Below are 24,589 nucleotides of genomic sequence, written 5' to 3'. Positions count from 1 at the left end.
GTACTAAATACTTTTAAAGTCCTGAATGAAGTATCAGAAATGTCACTTCTGTTGCACAGGTATGAAATAAAGGACTTGTAACTGTTGAATCTTGAAAGAAAAGAGTTGGGGGAGAGGGAGGTGTATCTGAAATTCAGGCTAAGTATAGGCAACAATGAATCGTTTTTCTGCCATGAGGCCATTGTAACAGTAATCTGAAAGAGCAGTTACCTACCCTGATGGCAGCTATTACATTTTCTTTTTGACATCTCTTCTGAGGATTCAATTCATTTATACTGGGCTATTACAACTAATTAATACAAAGATGCAAACAGCAGGGAGTTTGTGGAGAAGCTCCGTCGTGCTGATAAAAACCGTTTCACGTGGACATGTAGTCATTAACGGTGTAACCGGATGTATAACCATACGTGTAGTTTCAAAGATACTCTATTTGATTTAAATACAGGAGAGTTTTCATCTCCGCAGTTTGGCTGCAGTACATCACACTGTACTTAAAATAAGAAGAAGTAGAAAAAAAGCAAATTGTGCTTTTCACTGGCATATTTATTTTTTCTCTAATAAGCAACCACCTTCCTCCTTCCCTTTTAGGTACGTTTGGCATTTTGCATTTGTATTAAGTCCCTTTGGCAGCCACTGTTCGGGACTTCCTTATATTAACATCTAGCACAAAGAAATCTCATCTTCAGGGTCCAGTGGGCTAATGGTTTCCTTCGGCTTCTGAATAAATCAACAGCTGTGGCCTTCAGCCATTTTGTCTTACCAAAATAAAAGTAACGGAAAAACTGCTTGTTGTTGTAACAGTTCTCACACATGCTCCAAAGGGAGGATAAGAAGCCTTGTGTCTGCAGAGATGACTTCACACAAAATGTACAGTATTAGCAATGTAATTTTTCCCTTCAGTGCTCCATCAGTAACAGCAATGTAGTCCTTAATTGCAATGATCTAAAGATATAAAGTTTGCTCAAAAGGTACTAAGTGTTATTAAAGCATTTGATACGTCATCATGAGTACCTGTATCACTGTAATGCACACACATTATGTATTAGGGTGCATTTCTGTGCCACAGGTAAGACGATGGTGTCAACTAAAAGTGCTCTTACATTCAAATGGCAGTCACTGATACCTGTACAGCCTCTTTGTGCTCTAAGTGTAGTGCTAAAAGCAGCTGAGTCACTGCCACTGCAATTAGAACGTGTCACTCTTTGACACTGAACTTCTGTTTCTGGCTCTCTCCCTCTTGTGCTAGTTCTAGTGCTCATCTGATGGTTTTGCTCAGTCAGTTCAGCTTTCAAACCCAGCAGGAAACTTTTAAAGAAGTAGGGAATTGTTAATTATTCAGAGCAGTTTCGACTTGCAATTAAACTACATTCAACTGTAATTTTTAAAATTCTGAATAAAACCTGTCTGTCACCAAAAAAACTGATCAGGTGCAGAAACTCTGCATGTATTACTTGCACTCAGGGAGCTATTTTGAGTATGATTGTCTTGGGGTTTTTTTTGCGGGTTTGTTGTGTTTTGTTTTGTGTAATGGAAGTACAGCAAAGCCACACCCTGCAAGCTCCAGGACATGAAGACACAATATTCTCTATAGTGATCTGCTATAGGGGACTCTTGGGAGCCTTTTGGAGAAAGGGATGTGGAGTTACCTCTAAGTTTACATTTTCCTGTATTGATTTTTCTAAGCTGACAATGCAATGAATAGTGCATTTTCATCAGTATCACAATCTTTGATAGAGAGGTCGAGACAAAGGAGCGCAAACGTACTTGTCTATCTCTTCATGCTTTAAGCTTAACACAATGGCTCTTCTCTCTTCATTCTCAAACAATATAAGATTGTCATTAATTTTCTTGAAAGTGGCAGCCTTTTTGTGAGTGCTGTTCAGCTGCTTTTGAGTTTATAAATAGCATTCCCAAGGGGCAGTCTGTACATCTGTGGAATCGCCAGAGTTGACCAAATACCCACTGTTCAGAAAATTCTATAATAAAATACCACTTCCCCTGACAATTACACACCCTCACCTTCAGTTATACTAACTGAACTCTAGGATCTGTTGCTATAATCAGTAGATGTTTCTGTAAGGTGTATGACAGAACTTGTCAAGTAAATCACAACTGACAAAACCATTAGGCATTACTGCAGAGAAAATGTGGCCCAGATCAAGAAAGGACACACACTTCTCCCTCCCCATCCCCAGACAAACCAAACCCTATCAATTTTGTTTGTTAAAAAAAGTCAGAACTGTGATTGGATCTTAAAAATATGAAATATTTTCAATTAGAAGGATTAGCTCTAGTCTTAGTAAGGTACTTGTGACTGTGAAGAAGGGCCCCTTTGCATAGCTTTGGAGGCTTTCACTGATTTATTTTTGTTGTTGTTGTCATGCAGACTAAGAACGTAGATATTTATCTACATTCCTGCAGGCTTGTATATCCTCTCCCCGGGGGCATTGATGCCTGCTGCCAACAACGCACATCAGGTTTTCTAGAGAGACAGCAAGCTCAACCTAACAACAGACTGAGCACTTCAGAACCACCTGATTGCTTTATATTTTCCCTCCTAAGAAGTTAAAGTATTGGGGATTATTCATTTTACCAAAGCATATTCCCACAAAAACAGCAAAAGATGAGTTTTCTGTTTCACTCACTGGCTACAAGTGGAAATTTTAACTCTGTATTTCCACTTTAAGTTATCGACATCTCAACCTGAAGGAGGAAAAACAGCTCCTATTCTGCTTTCAGAAACAATGACGTTAGAGAGGCAAACAGAAGGTTGGATTTATGTCTTGACAAGTAAAAATGTTTTTCAGTTCCCATTTTAGGTGGGACATTGAACGGAGATTATTTCTAATTTTAACGATTAAGGTGCAAAGAATTGCAGGCTTTTTGTGTACAGAGAAAAACACCACAAAGAAATTAATTATACGGAATACTTTGTTGTATTGTTTGGACTTGCATTTGCCCACCAGAAAGCGCAGAGCAGGATGTGTGACAGAAAAGGGGAGCGTGCTCCAGCAACGGTATCTGAGTTGCCAAAAGTGTATCACCAAATATACTCACAAACTTGAGTGTTTTTTGTAAGGAAGCAATATTAACTAATCAGCCAATTTGTGAGCTGATTACCCAAAGATATGGGCATGGATAAATCATACTTTTCCTACCACACGTTGAATCCTTCAGCTGGCACTCTCCCCAAAACACCCACTCAGAAAACAGTTTGCAGACACTGATGTTTTCTATTCTTTTTCACTTCTCCATTGGTGTTATTTCCAGCCCAGACTACTTGAAAGTCAGCATCCCTTCTTGAATCTAATTAATCCTTATGACTTGGCCCTTCACATCAAATTCCTTCCTTTTTAGAAATTCCAGTTTATAATTGTTCCAGAGCTCCTGCTGTACTCAGGAACTCCCCAATCTCTCTTCATGACCTTTTGGCACAAACAAGACCTAAAACAATAGTTTTGTTTAGACACACCAGTCTGCTGAAAGACCATATTTTTTTCCAAGTGAGCTCTTAGAAAACAGGATCGGTCTGATATAAGGACAGACGGTAACACAGGATTGGTCAGAGGCAATCTCCTGTCTCAGCCATTTTCTACACCAATTAATCAGAGCTCTCTCATGGGAAATCAGAATTCCAAAACTTATTCTTGTTCCAATTTGAAATTACAGCAATTCTTGCAATGAACATTGTAGAAAACAATGTTTTAAATGTCCTATGTTTTTCTTTCACTGTTTAGATTTGTCTCATGACATGTCGGTAATGACCAGACTTAGGGAGTTTAGTTCTTTTAAACAGTTCTCTGACATCCCAGGTGACTGCTCCATGATCTGTTTTCTTCTCAGTGTGTGAAAAATCCAAGTGCCAAAGCCTCAGCATTTTTCATTCTTGCTGACTAGATCTACTCGTGTGTTATACTGGAACATTTTGTTATTCTAGAGCTAGTGGCCAAAAGGGACACAGGAATACCCATGCATGAAATCTACCCTTGTTACAATGTTCAGAGAAGTGCTAATGTCCACCCATAAGTTTTAGAAAAATGCAGCACGGCGTACTTCATGTACCAGCCATTTCAGTCACTGACTGGAATATTCTTTTGAATTTTAAGATGAACAGTGAAGAGAGGCTCATTTCACCTGATTTTAGCTGCATGCTTCAGCTACTCTGCTGATGCAGATTCATTTGACAATCTGTGGAAAGGAAGAAGCAGGCACTGATAGGAAACAGTTCATCAGATCCTAAAACAAGTGCCTAAGATATGAGTGATAAAAACCCTGGAGAGGTGCCAGCATCTTTCTGGTGGTTGTAGAGGGAAACCACACAACTAGCTTAGACTTTGACGACAAAACTTTGATAAAGTGAATGCCATCATTAGAATAGATGGATACATATTCCTCTTGCAGGATCTCTGTATTATTTTTGCCTTTATGTTCTGCTGTTAAAATGTTTTCCTTGCAAACAAAATCGACAGTGCATTTTGGACAATCTAGAGTTAGATTTAGTTCATGTTTCTGGAGATTGCTTCATATACCCAAAAGTGAGACAAGACCTAGACACAGCTGTTGAAAGAGGAAGTCTTGAAGTGGAATTAAAGTAATAAAATACTGGCCTAATCCAACTATGCTCCTTCTGTTTTTAAGCCTCTTGGTGTGAAAGACAGTAGCTCAAAGTGCAAGGTCCTGTACTGGTCCTGCATTTAAGCTAATGGTGAGAAGTTACTTGTACAAAAGGATAGGTGTTGAGGAGAAAAATCAGAGTAGTAATTGGCTGTACCCACTAACATGATGCAGCCACAAAAATGGCAAATATGGTTCTTTGGTTTATCAGGAGAGGTGTTTCCATTATATACGGAAATGTTGATGCCATCATTTAACTAGTAAGATGTACTCTTGAAAAATGAATGCAAAGACCACATTCAAGAAGAGTAAATTCAGCTTGAAACAGGTATGGAAAAGGGCCATTTGAACTGTATTGGAGTGTGAGCAGTCTAAAAGAGGTTGTTTAGTCTCACAAAACAAAGACTGAGAAGGGTGGGATTCACTCTCTGTAAATACATCCGTGGGCAGATCTGAGGGAGAGGAAATCACTAAAGCTTACAAGCAGCACTGCTCAGAATCAATGGGCACAATATGGCGGTGGATGTACTTAGAGTGGAAATTAGAAAGGAAATATTACTGCAGAGCACAGCCATGATATTCTGGAACAACACACAGGAGTTTGGAGAGAAGCAACATAACAGTCCTTAGGATGAAGCTTGCTCATTTTATGTGATGAATTATTATCATTATGTGATTTGCTTTACTAGCAGGAAAAAAGACTTGATTACATTATTTCCTAAGTTCATGTATATACACACACACATATATATAATGTATGTTTGCATGTATGCATGCATGTGCTGTATGTATATACATATATGTTTACTTTTTAGAAGTTCTATGCACAAGGGTCAAGTTCTTACCATTCCATGAGAAGCAGAGGGCACAGGCACCTATGTACATTTATAGGCTGATACAATGCTTTGTATGGCATGGACTTCACTATTACCATTTTGCCTTTGACATCCAAATATTCAGGAGTGATTGCAATATAGCACACAGATGCCAGAGCAAGCTTAGCATTGCCAAATCTGAGTACTGGTGACAGTAGTCAGTATAAAGACCACAAGGAGCTAGGTAGCTCTGCTGTCTCCAGTGGGTTATCATGGTCTCACTTTCACCCTGTTTCTCTCTTTTTCAGGAAGGACAGTCTTCGTCAGAAGGGCATCCCTAAAGAAGCAGGTAGAGATGCAGACCTGCAGTAATAAGGAGTGCAACTCTCATTCTTACCCTAAAAAAAAAAAAAAAAAAAAAAAAAAAAGACTGAAATACAGAACTGAAATCTTTTATCAGCTTTGGCTGTGCTCCCATGACATTAACCAGGTGAGTTACCACCCTGGCCCAGAAGAAGTGCTTGAACAGTGCTATTTGACAGCTGCTGATTAACCTGTGTGGTCTAGCAGCAAAGTGATAGGTGCCATACAGAAGCTAGACGCTTGAACTATCACCACTTGTGCAAGCTGGTGGCCTGGAGTATCTGTTTCTATGGGGCTGCCAATCCAGCATCTGTCACAAGCATCTAGTTCATAGTGAGGAAACAAAGGGAAGTCCCAGTGACACATCTTCCAGCTGCAATCCCAAAGAAGTGTCATAGGAAGGCAATAGAATGCATCTTCTGCAATGAATGAGTGGGTATTATTACAAGGCACATAAAATATGCACAAGGTTGAATTTCACCTCTACCAAAGACAGCAAACAGACACCAAATGTGTCTAATTGAAGGAAGCTCTGGAGTGTTGCTCTACAAGGTCCATGAAAAAAGCTGTAGTAGGGTAAGTGTCAGGGCTGTATGTGAGAACAGCATTGTAACTTCTACTAGAAATGATGATGCATGAGATGTGGTAATCCTGTTCTTCTGTGCTCCCAGGCTGTGTTTGCAGGGAGGGAGATAGAAAAAAACAAGAGCCATGATGTCATTTTTATATGGTACCTTCTTGTCTTAGAACAGAAGATCCTTGTTCCTTCCATTTACTTATTTTTTTATGTACAACAGCACTGCCCTATGCAGTCCTCTGTCTCCTATTCCCCTACTTTGTCTCCTTTCATGTGCATTTGGGTTTTTTTTAAAACAGAGCTTATTGTCCCTTGGCCCATACCACTTTTCTCCTCCTCCTCACCTCCACATACACTATTTATTTTTGTTTAAATTGCGTATCCATTTTATTTAATTCTGTAAACCATTTGCAAAAGAGATGGTATTTAATCCACATATTTGTTCTGTGTATCTTGCCTATTTGTAGAAGATGCTGATAATCTTCTTTGTAATAGGCTTTAGGATGGTACTTGATTTTGGAGCACTAGCAATATACCTGTTGCCTTAAAAAGCCACTCAAGTCACTTCCCCGAAGAGGTTATAACAGTCACAAATGTATTTTAGTTGCCTCTATTTTTGACTGCCTAACTGGTTATTTTAAAAATCACCTGGTTTTCATATAGTAACTTCCATAGCCATTTCAGATGGTCCGGGCATTGGAGCCCAGCCTGATCAAAGCAGCAGAGGGGCAATACCAGAGCAGAAGAATAGAAAGTCTGTGGCCTGGGAAGGCAAAGGAGCCCCAGGCACAGAGGTAAACCTGAGAGAAGATGAAAAGACAGGAGCCTGAGGTCAGAGGGAGGAGAAGGCTGATACGGAGTTGTAGCCAATACAGCAAACACAGGCCAGGTAAACAAATGCCTTTTCCAGGAAATGAGCACAAGTGTTCAGGAAGAAACTTACCTCATACATAGTCTTTGTATCAGATAGATCTGACCTAAGCCTCTGAACCATAAGCCTGATGGTGGTTGAGGTCTAAAGGAGAAGGGGAACCCCATCCAGAAAGCTCTAAAAGGGTGGCAGCCTGGAAGGAGGGAGCAAACAGCTGCAGTCTGGTAGCAGGGAAGGGACCTACGGAAATGGATTAATGCTTACGTTTGAGGCAGGCATCTGAAAGATGTTGGATTTTCCTTTAAGTTTTTCATATTTGGAGCATTTCTGTTAAAAAAAAAATAAAAATAGGCATGTGAAAGCGGAGGAAATTACACAGTTACTATAACACAAAAAAAAACTGAGCAAATCAACCAAGCCAAAACAGGCCTGGAGTGACTGGTCTGTCTGATCTTTCACATAGTTTGTAGCTTTAGGGCATGAAAGTACCTATTTAAAAAAGAAAGAGAAGGAACCATAGTTAAGAGGATCCTTTGGGAAAATTGGGTCTTGGGGTAGGAATCACTGAAGAAGAGGAATAATGGTCAAAAATGGACAGCTTGCTAGAGGAGCCAGAAGAGAGAAGGAGCCTAGGTTGGCTGAAGGGCAGTTCAGACTTGAGACGTCAGCTTTTTTGTCGTGGGAGGAGAGATGGGGCTGACAGGCTGCCACTGGGGTATTAGTGCTGGAGACACAAACCAACCTGCAGTTTGCTTGCCATGGAATTATAGAGGAAGACTTCAAATTGTTTTGCTTTGTTTATTGTTTGACTTTGGGAAAAGTGCACCAGTCATTACATGCTATTGTGTTTATCTTTTCTTCTCCACCTTTAATAAATTACTATTATTTTAAACACTGTGATTCATTATTGTGATGGGAAAGGAAATTTTCCCAGGTGTCTGGGCTGGGGCTCAAACCAATCTTCACAACAGACCTTGAGAGATAATCAAAGCCAGCCCTTATGGCTGCCAACCAGGGCCTTCCAGAAGTATTGCAGAAGAGCCGATAGCACTTTCATTATTTACTTGGCTGTTGGCAAAAGGCTGCAGCTGTGCTAAGCGCTGTGAAAGCAATACCCGTCCCCCAAAAACTTTGAGTCCAAATTGTGGGAGATGACAGGGGGCCACAATTCTGCCCAGGACCAAACTTTATTCCAGGAAGTACAAGAAAACAATGCTAATTCAGCCCAGGTAGAGAATCGAAAGGACTTAATCAAACAAGAGGGATCCAGCCACAGGCAGATTTTAGAAAAGCAGAGTTTAGCCCAGTAGGATCTGGAGGCTGTAGGTTCCTCCTTCAAAATACAAACCAACAGCCTCAGAGTGTAGTTCTTCTTGCAAAGTCTAGTAACATTATTTCCCTACGACAGTGTATCGTTGTTTTTCTGACAAAGCTTCTTTTGTGTCCCTGTGTTTTTTCTACAACAGATATTTATAGAAATTGTAGTCACAAAGCTGCCAAAAGCACTTCCTGTAAATTACACAATGCGTCTGTCTCCCTTCCAGTATCACGAGGACCTATTCACAAGCTTCCCATTACTTTTGAGACCTTTATTTTACAAGATAGAAGAGCTCTGACTGTTACCATACGCTATACATGTGCTCAAAGAAAACACTGCCGATAGGAGAGGACTGAGGCAGGCGTTGACAGGCAGAGAGTAACTGGAACAGTGACTGTGAGTGGTTCACGTTGTCAAGGGCTTTTCTATTGTTGGGTTTTTAAAGATCATTAAAATGTTGTCTTGACCAAATTTTTCTTCTAATGATGCTTAATCAGATTCACCAGTATACCCTGTGTTGTGCTGTTGATTTGTCCCAGGGCAAAAGTGCCTATAAGTGTAGCATCTCTTCAGTATCTATCAAAATGGTGTATGCTCCCACCTCACCCAATATTTTCACAGTAAAGTAGCTGTGCAGTTTTCCCGTTTAGAGCTGGCCAATGTTCACCTTTATGGATGAGATGACCCTGGCATATTCCCAGCAAAATTAGATAGTGTAGAATACACAACATTCTGAAATAGAGCTAATTTGCCCGAGTTAATTTTATATCCAACTGAGCATAAAATGGTTGATTATAGTGTTCAAGAGGAAAACATGAGATTAAAGAATTGATCTAATCTGCATTGTAGTTAGTAAAAAAACATCCACTTATTTTAGTGGGAGCGGGTTTGGGCCTAAATGTGCACGTTGTCTGGAGTTCAAAGGAAAATGAGATCCAAGCAAAAGGTATAAAAAATGTGGAGAGCACGTTACATAGTAAACAATCCCATGAGCTCATGCTGTGCTCTTTCTTTGCCTGACTTTGATGTTGGAGCTCCCATTTTATTCGTACAGACTTGATCCTGCTGTCTTTGAATTTAGCGGGAAGACCTCTCATTGACTTTGATTGTGCAAAAACTGGCTTTATATTCTTACATGGCTTTTTGGAGCAATGAAGCAGTTTTGTACTTTTATTGTGTGATAGGATGCTAAGCTCCCCCAGTGGAGGAACAAAACAGAACCAGGGCTCTATTACTTGCACCGGCTTTCTGCTCCAGGCAGGCCCAGGGACGGGAGAGGAGCTGCACCCCCATTTTCCATCTGCTGTCCTTTTTCCTCTCTTCACCAAAATGCCAAAGCAGACAAGAGCAATGGTGCAAAAAGGGACCGGGGGGTGGTCCAAGCGGGGGAAGGAGCAAAGGAAGGATGGAGGGAAGGGGCTGTACTGGGTTGATATTAGAACCATAGAATCACAGAATGGTTTGGAAGGTTGGAAGGGACATTTAAAGGTCACCTAGTCCAACCTCCCTGCAATGAGCAGGGACATCTGCAACTAGATCAGGTTGCTGAAAGCCCCATCTAACTTGACCTTGAATGTATAAGGGTGGTGGCAGTGAGGAGGTGGTTCTAACACTTCCCACACTCTGCTAGCCTGCAGCCTACTCTGGTCCTGCATCTCCTTCAGGAGACCAGGTCATCTGCAGAGAGTTGATGAAGGAGAGAGACAAACCCCACACAGGCCCAAATCAGACTGGTGCGCAGGTTTACAGTGTCACAGCGTCCAGTTGTAGCACAGTATTTTTGAGGGGGAAGGGGATATCACTTCACAAAATTCAGACAATATCACCCATTGTGGATATAAGGCTGCCTGCTACTTCTCAAAGGTGTGGTATTACTTCTTGTACAGATAGCCCTGAACACAGCTACCTACAGTTCATAACTGCTAGAGAAGGAATTTGACACCATGCTTCCCCCAGGAAAGGAAGTAAAAATAACTGCAGCCTCGAAAAAAATGGAAATAACTTACCTTGTCTATCTTGCATGTTCCTCAGCTCTCATGTATTCAGAAAAGAACAACTTCCCTTGAATTTGACTCTGCCTGTGACTCAGACTCCTGCCAGCAGAGACTTGCAATGGTGACCTCCACCAAATGAGCAATCACTGTCATAAGAGCCTGGGGCAATGATTAACCGAGGACAAAACCCTGCTGAGGCCACTCACAAAAGCAGACTAAGTGAGACTGGCCCTAGTCTGTACAGCTCATTTTTGATTAAGATTTACAGTGCTATAGCAAGGATTAGGCAGTGCCAGTGGAGGCCAGCGTGTCCCAGCCCTGGCCGTGGCTGCTGCCGTCGTTGTTCCACAGGAGACAGAAAGCTCCTGGCTGTGGAGCGAGCAGGAGCACAGAGGGAGAGAGACTGACAGCGGAGTGGGAGGGGAGCAGAGGGGCTGTGAGCATTATACAGCTAATTATGGCTTTGGGACTTTCTGGCAGCGTCACACATTTCTAATTTAATTTGGAATCGAGGTGATTTCCCAACATAAATTTTTGCTCTTGAAACCTCTCCCTCAACTCCCCTTTTGTTAATTCATTAAAAAATTAGGGTGTTCTCTGTAGCAGATGAAGCAATTTGCATTCACAACTGCACAACACTGGTTTAAAAATAGTAACAAGAAATTTGATAGCTCAAATATAGGGTGTCTACTTGGGGAATAAACATGTCTCTAGTGTTAGCTCAGCTCTTAAAACAAAATAATAATTGCTTCCAGAGATAAAATATTTGCAAGCTATTATTGCAGCACTCTTTCATTAAAGGGAAGGAAACACAGCTGTCTCTGGAGCAGGCAGACGGCAACAGAGAAAGTTGTGCTCCATAATTAGGTTTCAGGAACTGTCAGGTACCTGTGCCTCTTGACAGCTCAACATTAAAACCGTATCAGCGGAGCATTCATCCATGCTGCTATTTCTTAAGCCACCCAAAAGAGGTTGTGAATTTGTTAATTAATTTCTGAGAAACACCATGGTTCTGTCTCTGAAAGCAAATGGCCTAGGGAGATGTAAAATGTCTTGAACAGAGGACACAAGCCTGCAAGTGATTTAAGGATTTCAATATTGTGTATTCTTCAAAAGCAGTGGAAGTGGAGGGACTGTGTCAGCTAGCTTATGTACTTACAGAGAGAGGTGTTTTTTCCTGAAAGTGGCTATTTCACTTCAAAGCATCTGATCCTGCGGCTGCTAAAATTGACAGCCAGTGGAGCTGCTTCTTCACACGGGTTCAGCGGGAGACTCTCTGAAGATAATAGAGGTAACATATTGCTTTCTAGAGATTTCTTTAGGGTTATGCAATACAACATATCACTGGTTCTTGTTATCTACAGAAACATCCTTCATACATAGCAGCGTTTCCGATCACGGTTTTAGTTCAGCTTCTCCTGTTCTCGACATAATTTGGAACAATTTTGCACTAAAAATAACCTGGCAGGAAAAAATAACGAAAACAAAGAACTCAAGCAAGTCATAAATCTATGCTGTTTCCCTCCCAAGGGATAGTAATATTGTGATATAGCAATAGGCCACAGCAGTAACTTGCCCCATATCTACACTGCACACATGCTGCATCAGAACAGCACATTTCTGTTCACAGTGGCACAATCTAAAATTAACTACCAGGAGCTCCATGCCAGAGCAAGCTCAGTTAAAATTATGATGTTTTAAAAATGCAAAGCCTCGCTAGCACTGCGGAGGACATCTGAAGTACACAGCCTGCTTCTGAGCTTTTAGCGTTTTCAGTGGGAACCTGGTACATGTGAATTCCAGGATTACTCACATGTTTTACAGTAAACACTTGTCTGGATTAAACCTCTCTGGACCTAATTTTTGGCCAAGGGCTAATTAGAATTTAGAAATTAGGCAAACTTTGGCAGGGCTGATTCTCTCTGGCTGTGTAACATACACTACAATGTTGTGTTCCCCCATACACAGCTGAAGGCAATGCCTGCCTTTTGTAAGAACCCCACTGCCCAGATCTCTTGCCTAGGAGTAAGACTTCATATTAGAGTTGCAATTTTTTCCTGAAATGCCTTGAATTCCCACCTTACCATACTCTAATTAACTAGCTCATCTCAGCAGAGACTCCTCCTCTACCTTTGTTAAGGCCATTATGGGCCCATAAACATACACTGCATGCAACCAAAACACTTTTTCTGACTGGGGTGGTCTTTATTTGGAACTGGGGAGCCTTAGGAAACTGCCTGCTGGCTTTTCACATGAATCTATACAGCCACCATTTGGTAAAGAGCAGAGAGAACTTCAGGCAGCTCTTACCCTCGTCGTGAGCATCGTGCTGGTGGTTACCATCCCGGCGTTGATCTGGAAACTTCCCCATTTAGCACAGAGAGAATTTGGGCATTGTGAATTCTGCTCCTGAAGCATCAGTTGCTACCACCTGCCTTTGCGGATCTTAGTAACATGCTGTGGAAAGCAAGCCAAGATCTTTCGATTCCCAGACTACTACCTTACCCCTATTTCTGCCATTTTCTACCCTGTTGTGCACAGTTCAAAGAGAAGAGCTTTTCCCCAGATGGTTGGAGTGCTTGTAGGAAGATATTCTTCTACCAGCAGCAATACAGTATGGATACCCTGGTTCTGTATCACTCTTTATTATTCAGAAGGAGCCTCTGTACTGAGGAAAAAAGTTTTTAAATGATTGCAAGGATTTCCAACAATCAGAACTCATGATCCGTGGGGATTATTTGTAGTTTATTGTGAACCATGTCTCATTTGTCCTCCTAAAGAGGAAGCTCAGTGACTCACTGTTTGAGGTATAACATAATGATTTTTGCCAGATCAGCTTCCAACAAAGGAGAGCATTTAGCATAAACAAATCAGTTATTGTAGAGCAGGTCTTTGACTAGTTTGCAGTGAGAAACAGGACAGAATTTATTACACTGAACGCAAGCTGGAACAGTTCAGTCACTTGGGACTTCAAAATGTTAGTGCAAGTGTGATTTCTGTAATTTAAGCTGATTATTTTATGTCCCTTCACAGCATACAGGAAGAAAAGTTCTTTTCCTCTTTTCAGAAGTCTTCTTGTACATACAAAGTTTGTTACAATCTTCTCCATCTTTTCTCTTTTCTAGAATTGTCTAGAAGTTTCTAGAAAAGGATTAATTGTCTACATCTTTTCTGAAGTGTTTTTCTCAAACCAAGCACACTTATTCCACCTGCAGCCTTAGCAATACTATCTAGACTGGAAAGATTATTTCAACATCTTACATGCCATACATTGACTGGTTGAACAAACTGATTCTTTACAAACCTGCCTTGACTGTTATTAATTAGATGTTTTATGCATTTCACAAGCACTGTTTCAATATTTTTTTAGAAAATTCAGTCAGACTGATTAGTGACAATTCCTACATACCTCCCTTCCTTCCTTTTTGAAAATACTGTGCTTGCTCGTCTTTATGCCCTGGAACCTCATATGTGCTCACCACCTTCTCAAGGATGATCACTAATGTCTCATCCTGCTTACACCAGCTACTTAAGCATTTTAAATAAACTTCCTTTTTCTTAAGTGACTACTGAAGGAAAAAAGGCATTAAACCTGTCACCCATTATTATTTCTCCTTTTGCATCACATGGTGGACTAACTCTTTCATATTTCATATCTTTGGAGAATGTCCTCATGTTATTCTTCATTCCATCTCCTTGTTGTATCTTATTCTGCTCTTCATTTTTGTCCCTAGGATTATACTAGTCATAGGAATACAGTCAGTATCTACATTATGCCAAAATCCATTTGATACAGGACTTCTGTCACAGAGCGCAGTGGCTTAGCTTTTGTCTGTTAGATAATAGTAAGCAAATACCATTTAAGCAAAATACCACAGATTTTTTGCAATTATATCACTTCTATATTCTTTTTCAAGTGGACAGCTAGTCCTGTTCCCCTTGAGCTCCTGATGAAACTCCTCGTTACATCCAGGGAGGTGAAGTTGTTATCCTGAGCCTCAGTAAAATAAGACATGAGTGTTTCTCTCTCACACAGTAAAATCACTGACTATTTTCAGCGTGTGCAAAGTCCGCAGGGAGACGCCAGGTAAGCGCAGTAAAAGGAAAAGGAATATTGCATCTACTGTGATGTAATGGCAACTTAGTTCTTGAAAGAAAATATAAGACTCAAGGTTAATTGCCGATGGTGAAAGTAGTACTTTGCTCCAGGATTATTAATAAACATGAGAGAGATGAACATTTTGACTACTTAAAGCATATTTTCAGTCTGTTTGAATACCTGAAACCTAACAGTATGAATAAACAGCTGCTCTGGTTAAGGTTGGATAAACCTAAACCCAAGTATTTTCTGCATGTTTGCCTGTCTCCCACCCTAACCAGGAAACAGTATTTTGACAGTTCTGAAGTGTTTCCTTAATACTGGGGTTTTTTGTTATCTTTCATTTCTACTGTTTAAAATGTTTTTATTTAAACAGAATTGAGAGTTTTGACAGTAGTTTTTGTAACATTTCTCTAAGCATGATTCAAAACACAAAGTGAGCCTGTTGTAACATATTTTTACTAATGAGCAAAAATGTAAAAAGCCCAGATGCTTGGCTGCCTATGTGAGCTGAGGGCAAAATTTGAGCCACCTGGTATTTACCCACAACCAATTTTAATGCTGGACACTTCCCATCTTTAAAATTCTCTTCAATTATTAACAGATTTCTCACAGTTCAGCAATGCAGGTAGATTTCTTTCTTCCTGTCTTGCAGACAATAAACTGAGACAAAGCGATACAGTGAGTCAAAGAGCCGCAGATGGAGTCGCCATCAGTGCCCCCATTCAGAACATGATTTAATTAATCTTTACATGATGGTAAAAATGACTGCATCTTCCCTTTCACTCAATGTGTCATCCATCTCTCTCACATTTGCTCATCTATATTACACATCTTTCTCCCCTTGCTTTTTACAAAAGAAATTCTGTTTCTTTTTTCCATCTGCTTGATCTCTTCTTTCCCCATGAAAGCTCTGGCCCAGGGGAAAGGATCCTGTGTCTTGCTTTTGGATAATCTTTTCATTTCTTGGCAGGCAGTCAAGTAGAAAGCAAAGCACAGAGCTTTGGCACAAGACAGAGGCTGAGTGTTTGGTTGTTTGGGAAATTTTTTTATTGTTTCTAGGGGATTTTTTTGCCCATCTCTTCTTGGGAATGTTTCACTTAGGCTGCCCTTTAGTCCAGGGAGAGAATAAGAACCCATTATATTAAAGGCTGAGGTTTGATGTTACAGCTATTCACAGGAAAGTGGGACTTTCCTTTTATTGTTCACAACAAACGTTTTCCTTTATGAGAAGCATAATAGAAAGGCAGGTCTGAAGTTAGGGGAAAAGATGTTTTGCCCAACTTTAATCAGATATGAATTGCTTGTGAGGTTTTACAAGTATATTATTTGAGGCAAAGAACACCAGCTAATACTTCCTTTTCTTTTTGGATGCATCATTACAAAATAAATATGGGAAAGGATAAAATGTAAGTATTCTAATGTTTCACAGAAAAAAATCCAGTTGAAAAATAACTGGTAATAACTTGCGGTGCTGGGTCTCTGCATATGGTCTGTCTCTGCTCTGGGTGAGCTGGTCTGTTCCCGAGCCTGTAGCACCTCCACGTGGGCTGAGCCAAGAAAAGTGATTCCTCCTCTCGGGTGGCAGGATTCACTGCTAGCCAGCCATCATTTCCCACCTGCTTGGCAGCTCTGGCATGAAATATCTTAGAGGTGTCCATGCTAACTCTTTAACTGCCAGATTTCCATCATCTGATGGAAATAAATCCCTATGCTTTTTGGAATCAAACATGACCAGGAACATTGAAATTTTATCACTTTCCAAGCCCTGAGGGCTATTAATCACAGACAAAACTTACCTCATGAGTCCCCATCCATTGCCACCATGCAGCCCATCCTCGAATTCATCACAGACAAAGTCAGCCTTGGCTGACACTGAGAACCTCCCGAGACAGAGAAACGATGCAGAAGGAGCAGGAAAATCTTGGGCTCTTCATGGCCCTACTCTGTTCTCTAGCTCTTTCTTTGCCCATGCTCTGGGGTGGCTCATGAGAGTAGCTGAGCTTTATTTTCTAACTACAGCTACTCCGTGTGGATCAGGATCACAAAGCCAATGTCTCCAGCCAGATGCAGTCCAGTCTCGGAGTAGAGAGGTGGGCTGCTCAGCAATGGGGCTATTTTTCTGTATCGTGGCTAGCTGATAGCATTAGCACTTGTGTTCATGGGGGAAAAGGACTATTCAGTCATGCTAGCAATTGGTCTTACATGTACAGGTACTTAACTGCATGCGCACACGCTACGGGTGTTGTATGGAACTGTTCCTCCTTTCTGGTAGAAGCCATATCCCTACATGATGCTCATACAGGGTGTGCAGCAGTTGGAGTTGACAGGATTGTTGAGCTTCAGCTGACTAATGCCGAGTCCCTTGGCAACAGCTCTTATCTGAATAGTCTTTAAATTCTTAACTATTCAATCACCATTCCTGTAAAGTAGGTATTTTCTAAACTATACAAGGTAGGTGTGCTCTCTTTTTCTACACGCCCCATGTCTGTATAATATGTTCATGAAGCACAGGGCATAGTCTTTTCAGCAAATCTTCGAGTTTTGTCTTCATACAGGCTTAGTCTGAAATAATTGCATGAATGTTCTTACACATTCCTTATTACTTCAGGGAAAGTCCATGAATGAACATGTTTCTTTCAGAGTAAACTGAATTGTCAGCAAATGAAGGAAATAGCATGGATGGGAAGTTTGCTGGAGGGGAAGAATAAAGCTGATCTAATTTAGGCAGATACGGAAAGGTAAAGTTTGGAGGCGTGAAGAGCCATGCTAGAGCCTACATTCCTGGAAAGCCACTCTCTGTACTGGAGCAAAGTTCATCGGGAATTATACAACTAATGAATGATGTGCTGAAGAGGGCAGAACTAATAAAGGATGAATCAACACTGTGTGTCCACAGGGAAAAAAACTAGTCAGTGTTCAGATTAAACCAGTTTTAAACTATGCTCACTTCAGCCCCCTGTGTTTCAGCAGGAGATGTTGGCAGGTGTGTCTTCTGATTCATTTCAGCAGCATGGTTGAAATAATGAGTTCACTGCATAATTGCAAAAGGGGAGAAAATAATTTTAAAAAAATACATTGTATCAAGCCTTGGCCTTGTTTTTCCTCACTAAATGCCAAAGTGAAATTTCACAAGACTCGTTCTTCATTTGAAATTTTTAACAAAATATGTGTCACATTTTGTAAAAAGTCTGCGTGGATTGTTCTCCAGCCATATATTTGATATTCCTGTCATAAGGGATAACACACTAGTAAAATCCTTTTTTTAGGGAGTAGATGATATAAAAAATAATATCTACTATTCATACCATCTACATATGCCTGTGGTGCAGAAGAATTTGAGCTATGCTGACAGCTGATGGTAAAGTTTGCATCATACATGTTTTTAGTGTAAATGTTTGCACATACAAATGCAATTCTAGAAATTCAATTTTACAAGTTGATGTCATTTTGAAATCTCCTTTCTAATATATATGTTCTGGTATAATTCAGTCAAGTAAAATTGGAAGACAGTGAATCTCAAAAGAGCATGAAAAACATTATTTTTTTTTTAATTATCAAAATACTTTTCCTATTCAGAATGATTTAATAAACTCATACCAAAGAGTAAATTGCATGACGAACATCACTTGTGAAAGGAAACCTTTTCAACTATCATCTAACAAAGTATAATTAATGCTGACATGCACAACCCTTAATTAACCGCGGGGTTTTTACAGAACCCGATGTTTTCAATGGGAAATTTCTAGTAGGAATATTAAAGTTACTCTAATATACATAAGATCCTGTATTAAGGAAATGCATGAATAATTTGCCTTCCAGCATGGCTCTCTAGAGAGATGTGTTTCTCTCTGTGCATCCTTTCCTATGTGTAAATATTGGGAAAACTCTCCAAGAAAAACTAGATCCACAGAGTTACCCTTATGCCAAAATTTCTTTCTATGTGATCACAACCCCTCTTAAGAAGACACTTAGCTGGTTTTGCACATCCATCAGACCCAGCAGGAGGGTTCGTCCACGAAGCCCAGTCTGGTCGTTGTCCAATATGGTGTAACATTATTTCAAAAAACGCATCCAAAACCAGGCCAAACTTAAGATCTCACAAGGACTCCCCTGAGGAAGGAAGCATTTGCCAAAAAAACCACCATATTTTTCCTTGGTTTCTTGGTCATGGCACTCATGCAGAAAGGATTTTAGATGGAGAAGTTGCCTGGAATAAGATCTTTGAAAAATCAAAGGAGTTGTATTTCTTACACCAAGGTTCACCCTAGCTCTTAAGCAAGGAGGAGAGGTAGTCCCAAGAAGCATTCACCTTTTTCATATTCCCCACAGGCCTGTCAATATGATGAAGCAAGCAGGACAGCATCCCCACTATTGATTTCCTCTTGAGCTCTGCACCCCGCCTGTCCCACAGCCTCCGACCAAGCACGTGAAGCCAAGCGCCAAGCTCTTTTGGTTGCATGAACATTGTTACCTACCCACAAACACTCTGGCCATGCAAGACGTCCTCAGAGATAAGGAGAGACCATCTTCTCTAGGTGTCACCTAGCCCTACGATGTACCCGCGTGTGGCATGGCACATTATCAAAACCCACCTGCCTCGAGGCTGGCATGGCAAACCTGATGCACCCGGCCGTGCAGAACCGTCAGGTTTGGTTGAGGTCTGGGTGCACAGCTCTGTGTAGACTATAGCCGTCTGATTTGCGTGGGGCACTGGGTCGGGGCTGAAAGGAATCTGATATTGCTGATGGTTGTCTTGAAGTGCTGCAGTTTAATTGGGGAAGACTGAGTGAAGTTCACCAGGAAAAGTGAGGGCTTGTTGTCCATGTAGATCTAAGATGAAAGCCGAACAGGGCTGGCTGCAAACGAATATGGGTGGGGGGGTGTGTGCTTGAAAAGATGTCCTGTGCTTCCCCCACTGACTAACGCTTGCTTCTTGTAATCTTGATGTTCTCCACTGCATTCTGGCAGAGAGACAAAGAAGAGACAGGAGGCTGCAAGCTGACTGACAGCTGATCACAGCAGCCTGTGGTGACCCAGCTTGCAATGCTCTCCGCTTTTCTGTGAAGGCAGGAAGGTCTCAGTGGGGCTGAAGGGAAGCAGGTGGCCCTACCAAGTGTTTGTCACCTCATGTCCTTGCCATGCAGCAGTTCAGGGGGAAGGGTGTCAAGTGAAAATGGAAAACAAGGCTGTACTCACAGTTTAGACCAAGCTGATCCAAAGCAGATTAAGAAGACTGGCCCAGCTCAGACTGATGGCAAGGCTTCCCAGGGAAGTGGTGGAGTCACCATCCCTGGAGGTGTTTAAAAGACATGTAGATGTGGTGCTTAGGGCCATGGTTTAGTGATGGCCTTGACAGTGCTAGGTTAACAGTTGGACTAGATCTTAAGGGTCCTTTCCAACCTAAGTGATTCTATGATTCTATGATCTGGTGTCTGACTTGCTCCAGTATTTTTCTGATCCTAGTTTTTTACCAGTTCCATCTTCTCCTTAGCCATACAGGCCCTCCCAGAAGGGGAATATAGACTGTTCTCATCATCCAGCAAAGGAGAGTACCTTCTCACCTGCAGCATCATGTCCCTCCGGGTATCTCCCACTGGCAGCAGGCTGAGAACAGCACTGTCACAGCGGGCCTGTTGTTAGATGGTACTGAAGGATGTCTCTGACTTGTAAGTGGTCTTTAATGAAACACCAAATAAGATAATAAAACCTTAGAGGGAACATGGTGCAAGAGAGAGAGAGATGTTTCACATCAGTCAGGCAAATAAGGCACTCTAATGACAGATGCTTTAACCAAAATGCTCCAGAGATACTACGTTTCAGGCCAGGCTTGCTATGGGACCATAACCCACCCCTCTAAAAACAAACAAATAAAAAGTTATAAGCAAGTAACCCCTACATGAAGGACATTCTGCACACTTCGATCTAGAAATGCAAAGATGTAGGCAGACATAATGAAGGTGCATTTCAATATGATGGGCAGAGTTAAGGCTCTTTTTTGGAGTATGTAGCATGCTATTTCACACGTGGCTGGTTTTTTGGGAGAGAATTAACTTGTTTATTATTTGTGTAATATATAGCATCTGGCCATTCCTATCAGGGATCCCTTATTTGCACTGTACAAACACAGAACTGAAATATTTATTTGTTTTATATGTCAGCCCCTGTCCATAGAAGTGTAGATACACTAGAGTGAAAGCCAGTCTCAGGGAAAAGAGGTCAGATGTCTGCTCTGTGCCATGGGGACAGCCTTTGTGTCAGGAGTGTCATGATCGCGTTTCACCTTTTCCGCATATTATAATAAGCAAGCGGCACTCTTCCACCCCGCACTGTGCTAGGCAACCCCAAAATAGCACAAAGATCCAGCTCTCTTGGCCATCTTCCTTTTAAAAGCTTTCTTCTCCCCCCTCTGTTTTTCCTTGGGGAATGGCTATCATGACCATTAACTTTTTGAGCCTGGTTACTATTTTTTCATCTTTATTTCTGATTTCATTTCACCTCTGCCAAAGCACCACAAGCTGAATCCCCAGGGGTCCTCCAAACTGCAAAAGCAAGCCTAGATCCTGCCAGGAAAGAGGCTTTTAGGTGCAGGTAGACGCAGTGGATTGGTATCAGAAGACAGCTGGAACCAGCGGGATGGGCCAGGGTGGAAGCAGAGAGGTGATGGGCCATCCGTAGATGCTCATCTGGGACATGATGAGTGCCAACTACAGCAGTCACTAGAGCGACAGTCATCCTAAGGTTCAAGGTCAGGTTCGATGGGACTTTGAGCAACCTAATCTAGTGAAAAATTTCCCTGCCCATGGCAAGTGGGTTGGCCTAGGTGATCTTTAAAGGTTCCTTCCAACCCAAATCATTCTATGATTCTATGATCCTCAAACTCCATCATGCTAATGTGGTGCTGAAGCATCCACATTTTGCCACAAAAGCAGCTCTTCACCAAGACAGATGATGACAAAATTGATCTGCGGTCAGAAACTCCATTTTGTGAAGGCATTTGCATCTCGAAGTTTGGTCTTACCCACAATCGCCAGTATTCTGCAACGAGAAAATTTCAATGCTTTCATGTAGTATCAAGCCATGCAGTTCATTCTCATTTTGCCTTACATTAAAATAGAAGATGAAATAAAATGTTTTGGAAAAAATACAGTTTTCCCTACCAAAAATGCCGTGATGCATTTTAGTGTGGTAGGAATTTATATTTCTAGACTGCTGTAAGCTCTGCTTTCCGTGAAGCATCAACTCTGCAAACCTAAGAATCACAGCATCTGTTTACAGTTTTAAAGGAAAGGTGCATTTCTGCCCCAAAGGCATGGAGCACCTTGAAAACAGGAATCGTACCTATTCTAAAGCCTGCTGTTCACACACAAATAAAAGAAGTTGGTATTGTCGTGGAATAAACATGCACTCTGTTTTGCAGACTCAAGTCAGGCAGAAAAGGTTTGTTTCTACAGCTATCAGAGAGAAGGTGGAGTGGCAGAGGTCCAGCCCTCTATCCATACAACCTTTGATGTAAAACAAAAGTGCTGGGGCTTGTGTACATTTACAGCAGATAAAAACCTGCCTGAGAAGGGGTGTCTGCATGGAAAGAAAGTTTGTTAGAGCAGATGTACCCCTGCCTGCCCGGTAACTCAGGATCCGCAGCCCTGTGGCCTCAGCACACCTCTGTTCAGCTCGTCCCTCTCACTCCTGACACTGCTGTGTCCTTGACCAACTTACAGGTCTGCATCCACATATGTATTATTTTACAGCATCGTGATTTTCAAGCAGAGCTCCTATTTGAGGAGGGAAGGGTCTGCCTCCTAATTTCCAAGGATACTTCAAAATAATTTTCATTTCTTCCTTCTTTGTCTTGCACCACAGATATGTATCTAAAAATGGGGCAATATTTGAACATTTCTTATTGAAAAGAGCAGATAACAGACTGGCGGAGTAAAACAGTTCCTCTGCTGAGTTGTGTGCAAGAGCCAGACTACACCGGCCATACTGCCCATACTTCAAGAAACCCCTCAATTGCATGGACAAAGTTAGAAAAAACCTACAAGTTGCGGGGGGGGGGAAATAATTCCTTGTCCTGCATTCCTCTGTCAGTAGATGGCTCTGCAAGCCATAGTGTTGCCCGGTTAACCATTGCGCCGTGGAGGCAGCTGGGGCTCAGGACGAGTGGGAGCCTGGCTGCGTGCCCTTCCTTCTGCAGTTCTTGCTTTCTGGCTGGGGAAAATTGAGGTGCCCCAAAACCCGCAAACAACCACGGGTTTTGTCTAACCCTTGTTCTTTCTGACATCTTTCCCACCCCGGCCTTGTTCTTTTCTGACAGACATCCATCCCACCCTGTTCTCTCCGGAGGTCCAGCCCACGATGAGGACACGGTCGGTCAGTCGTACCCCATCTCAGCTGCGCTCCGATGCCTTTAGCTGAACTCCGGTGACTTTAGCTGGGTGAGTACATCAGTACGACGGCTCCCGCAGCCCCAGCGCGCCTGTGCAGCCCGGCCGCCTCACGTACGTCGACACATGCTGCACCACGGCTCTGCCGGCAGCGGAGATACAGCTGTTAGCTGTGGTGTGCCATCAGGCACCGAATAGGTTAAGTCAGTAGCTGCCATCTAACATACTGCAGAAAATACGACTCAGAACAGAGTGTTTTATCATCTCGTTTCCACGCCTGATGCTGGAAGCCTCTAGAGGTCCAATCTGCTTGACTTTTTTTCCTATCTGGCAACTCGGTTTTACTGGCGTTTCTCTCTTGTGACCGTGCACAGTCAAAAATTGCATTTTAGAGATAATACATTTAGGTTGGGGATGCAAGCCAATTTAAAAAGCACTCTTATGGAAATCTGAACAGCACAGGCTTGGAACAGTCAGGGAAAAGGTGCATCCTTTCCAGCTAGAGCCCTTTGCAGCAGATTGCTATGGAGATAGCAGGAAGATTTGTCATGGGCGGCAAGCCTGGGGAGCCTGGGGAGTTTAAATCATGTAAACAGATCATTACCTACACAGTAGCATCCAGGCTGGGCATAAGGGGTTGCAGCTTTACCTGCTATCTAAAAAGATGGGCTTGTTCTCTAAAATTCTGGTACTACACCTGCAACAGTATTTTGTGTCCTCTCCTTCACCACAGAGGATATGATTAAAAGAGGTCTCTGATGTTGCTTGGGTAGTGGATGACGCCATTTCTACACTGTCATGTACTGAAGAGGCACGGAAATTTTTTTCTCAGGTGGTTGAAACATGTAGAACTGATCTGAAGGAGGTTGCCTCTGAACTGGTAGCATAGCCATGTCATCAGATCCAGGCTGAAAAGTCCACCCTTCCCACGCTGAGCCCCTTCAGAGACCTTCCCTCCCCAGGGGGCACATGTTGTTCTGCCTGTGCAGAGCATTTCCACAGCTGGGACCTCACCTTAAACTGACACTACAAGACTGTCATCAATATTTTGCTGGTTTTAATTTTATTGCCTTTCCTCCCACTGGTTCCACTTTTCTATTTATTTTCCCTGTGCCTGAGTGCTTGCATTTATGAAGATCAAAGCCATGGAAAAGTGAAGTGAGAAGCTTTCCCACCTGAATTTCCTCAAAAGAAAATCCTTACTCTTGAGGTGCCAGAGAAGAAACTTGCTTGGTGGCAGTGTGCCTGGTACCAAAGAGGGACACAAAGGCCACATCTGTACGAGTGCAATGTCCGGCCACTGGTGCTCCGTTGTCAGTATGCTCATCTTGGTGGGACAGTCCTAGGCACAAATTTGGCCCTAGCTCTGCCCAAGCCATTCCCAGGGAGGATTCAAGACATAACCCAACACAAGGTCCATCCCTAGCCACAAATTGGATGCACCCACCCCTTTAAAGGGTAAAAGTGTAATAGCATGGATGTGGCCTTAGCACACCAAGCAACCTCAAGGTCGGAGAAAAGGCAAAGAAGACTCTTATAAGACAAAACTGA

General features: G+C 42.0%; 2 long non-coding RNA genes across 2 annotated transcripts in view; one reads left to right on the top strand and one right to left on the bottom strand.

Moving 5' to 3' along the window:
• LOC115351102 overlaps positions 1-10,660 on the bottom strand; it is a 14,502-nt gene extending 3,842 nt beyond the window's left edge. Inside the window, exons 1-2 of the long non-coding RNA XR_003926699.1 lie at positions 10,565-10,660; positions 7,505-7,567 (exon numbers count right to left, since the gene is read on the bottom strand). This is a non-coding gene — a long non-coding RNA (uncharacterized LOC115351102). The remainder of the gene's footprint in view (positions 1-7,504; positions 7,568-10,564) is intronic.
• Positions 8,841-24,589, top strand: LOC115351104. The gene is made up of 3 exons (XR_003926701.2): positions 8,841-8,954; positions 22,969-23,089; positions 23,772-24,589. It is a non-coding gene; the product is annotated as an uncharacterized LOC115351104 (long non-coding RNA).

This window comes from Aquila chrysaetos, chromosome 15 (genome assembly GCF_900496995.4).
Source record: "Aquila chrysaetos chrysaetos chromosome 15, bAquChr1.4, whole genome shotgun sequence".
NCBI lineage: Eukaryota > Metazoa > Chordata > Aves > Accipitriformes > Accipitridae > Aquila > Aquila chrysaetos.
This window is presented reverse-complemented; position numbering and strand designations above follow the sequence as displayed.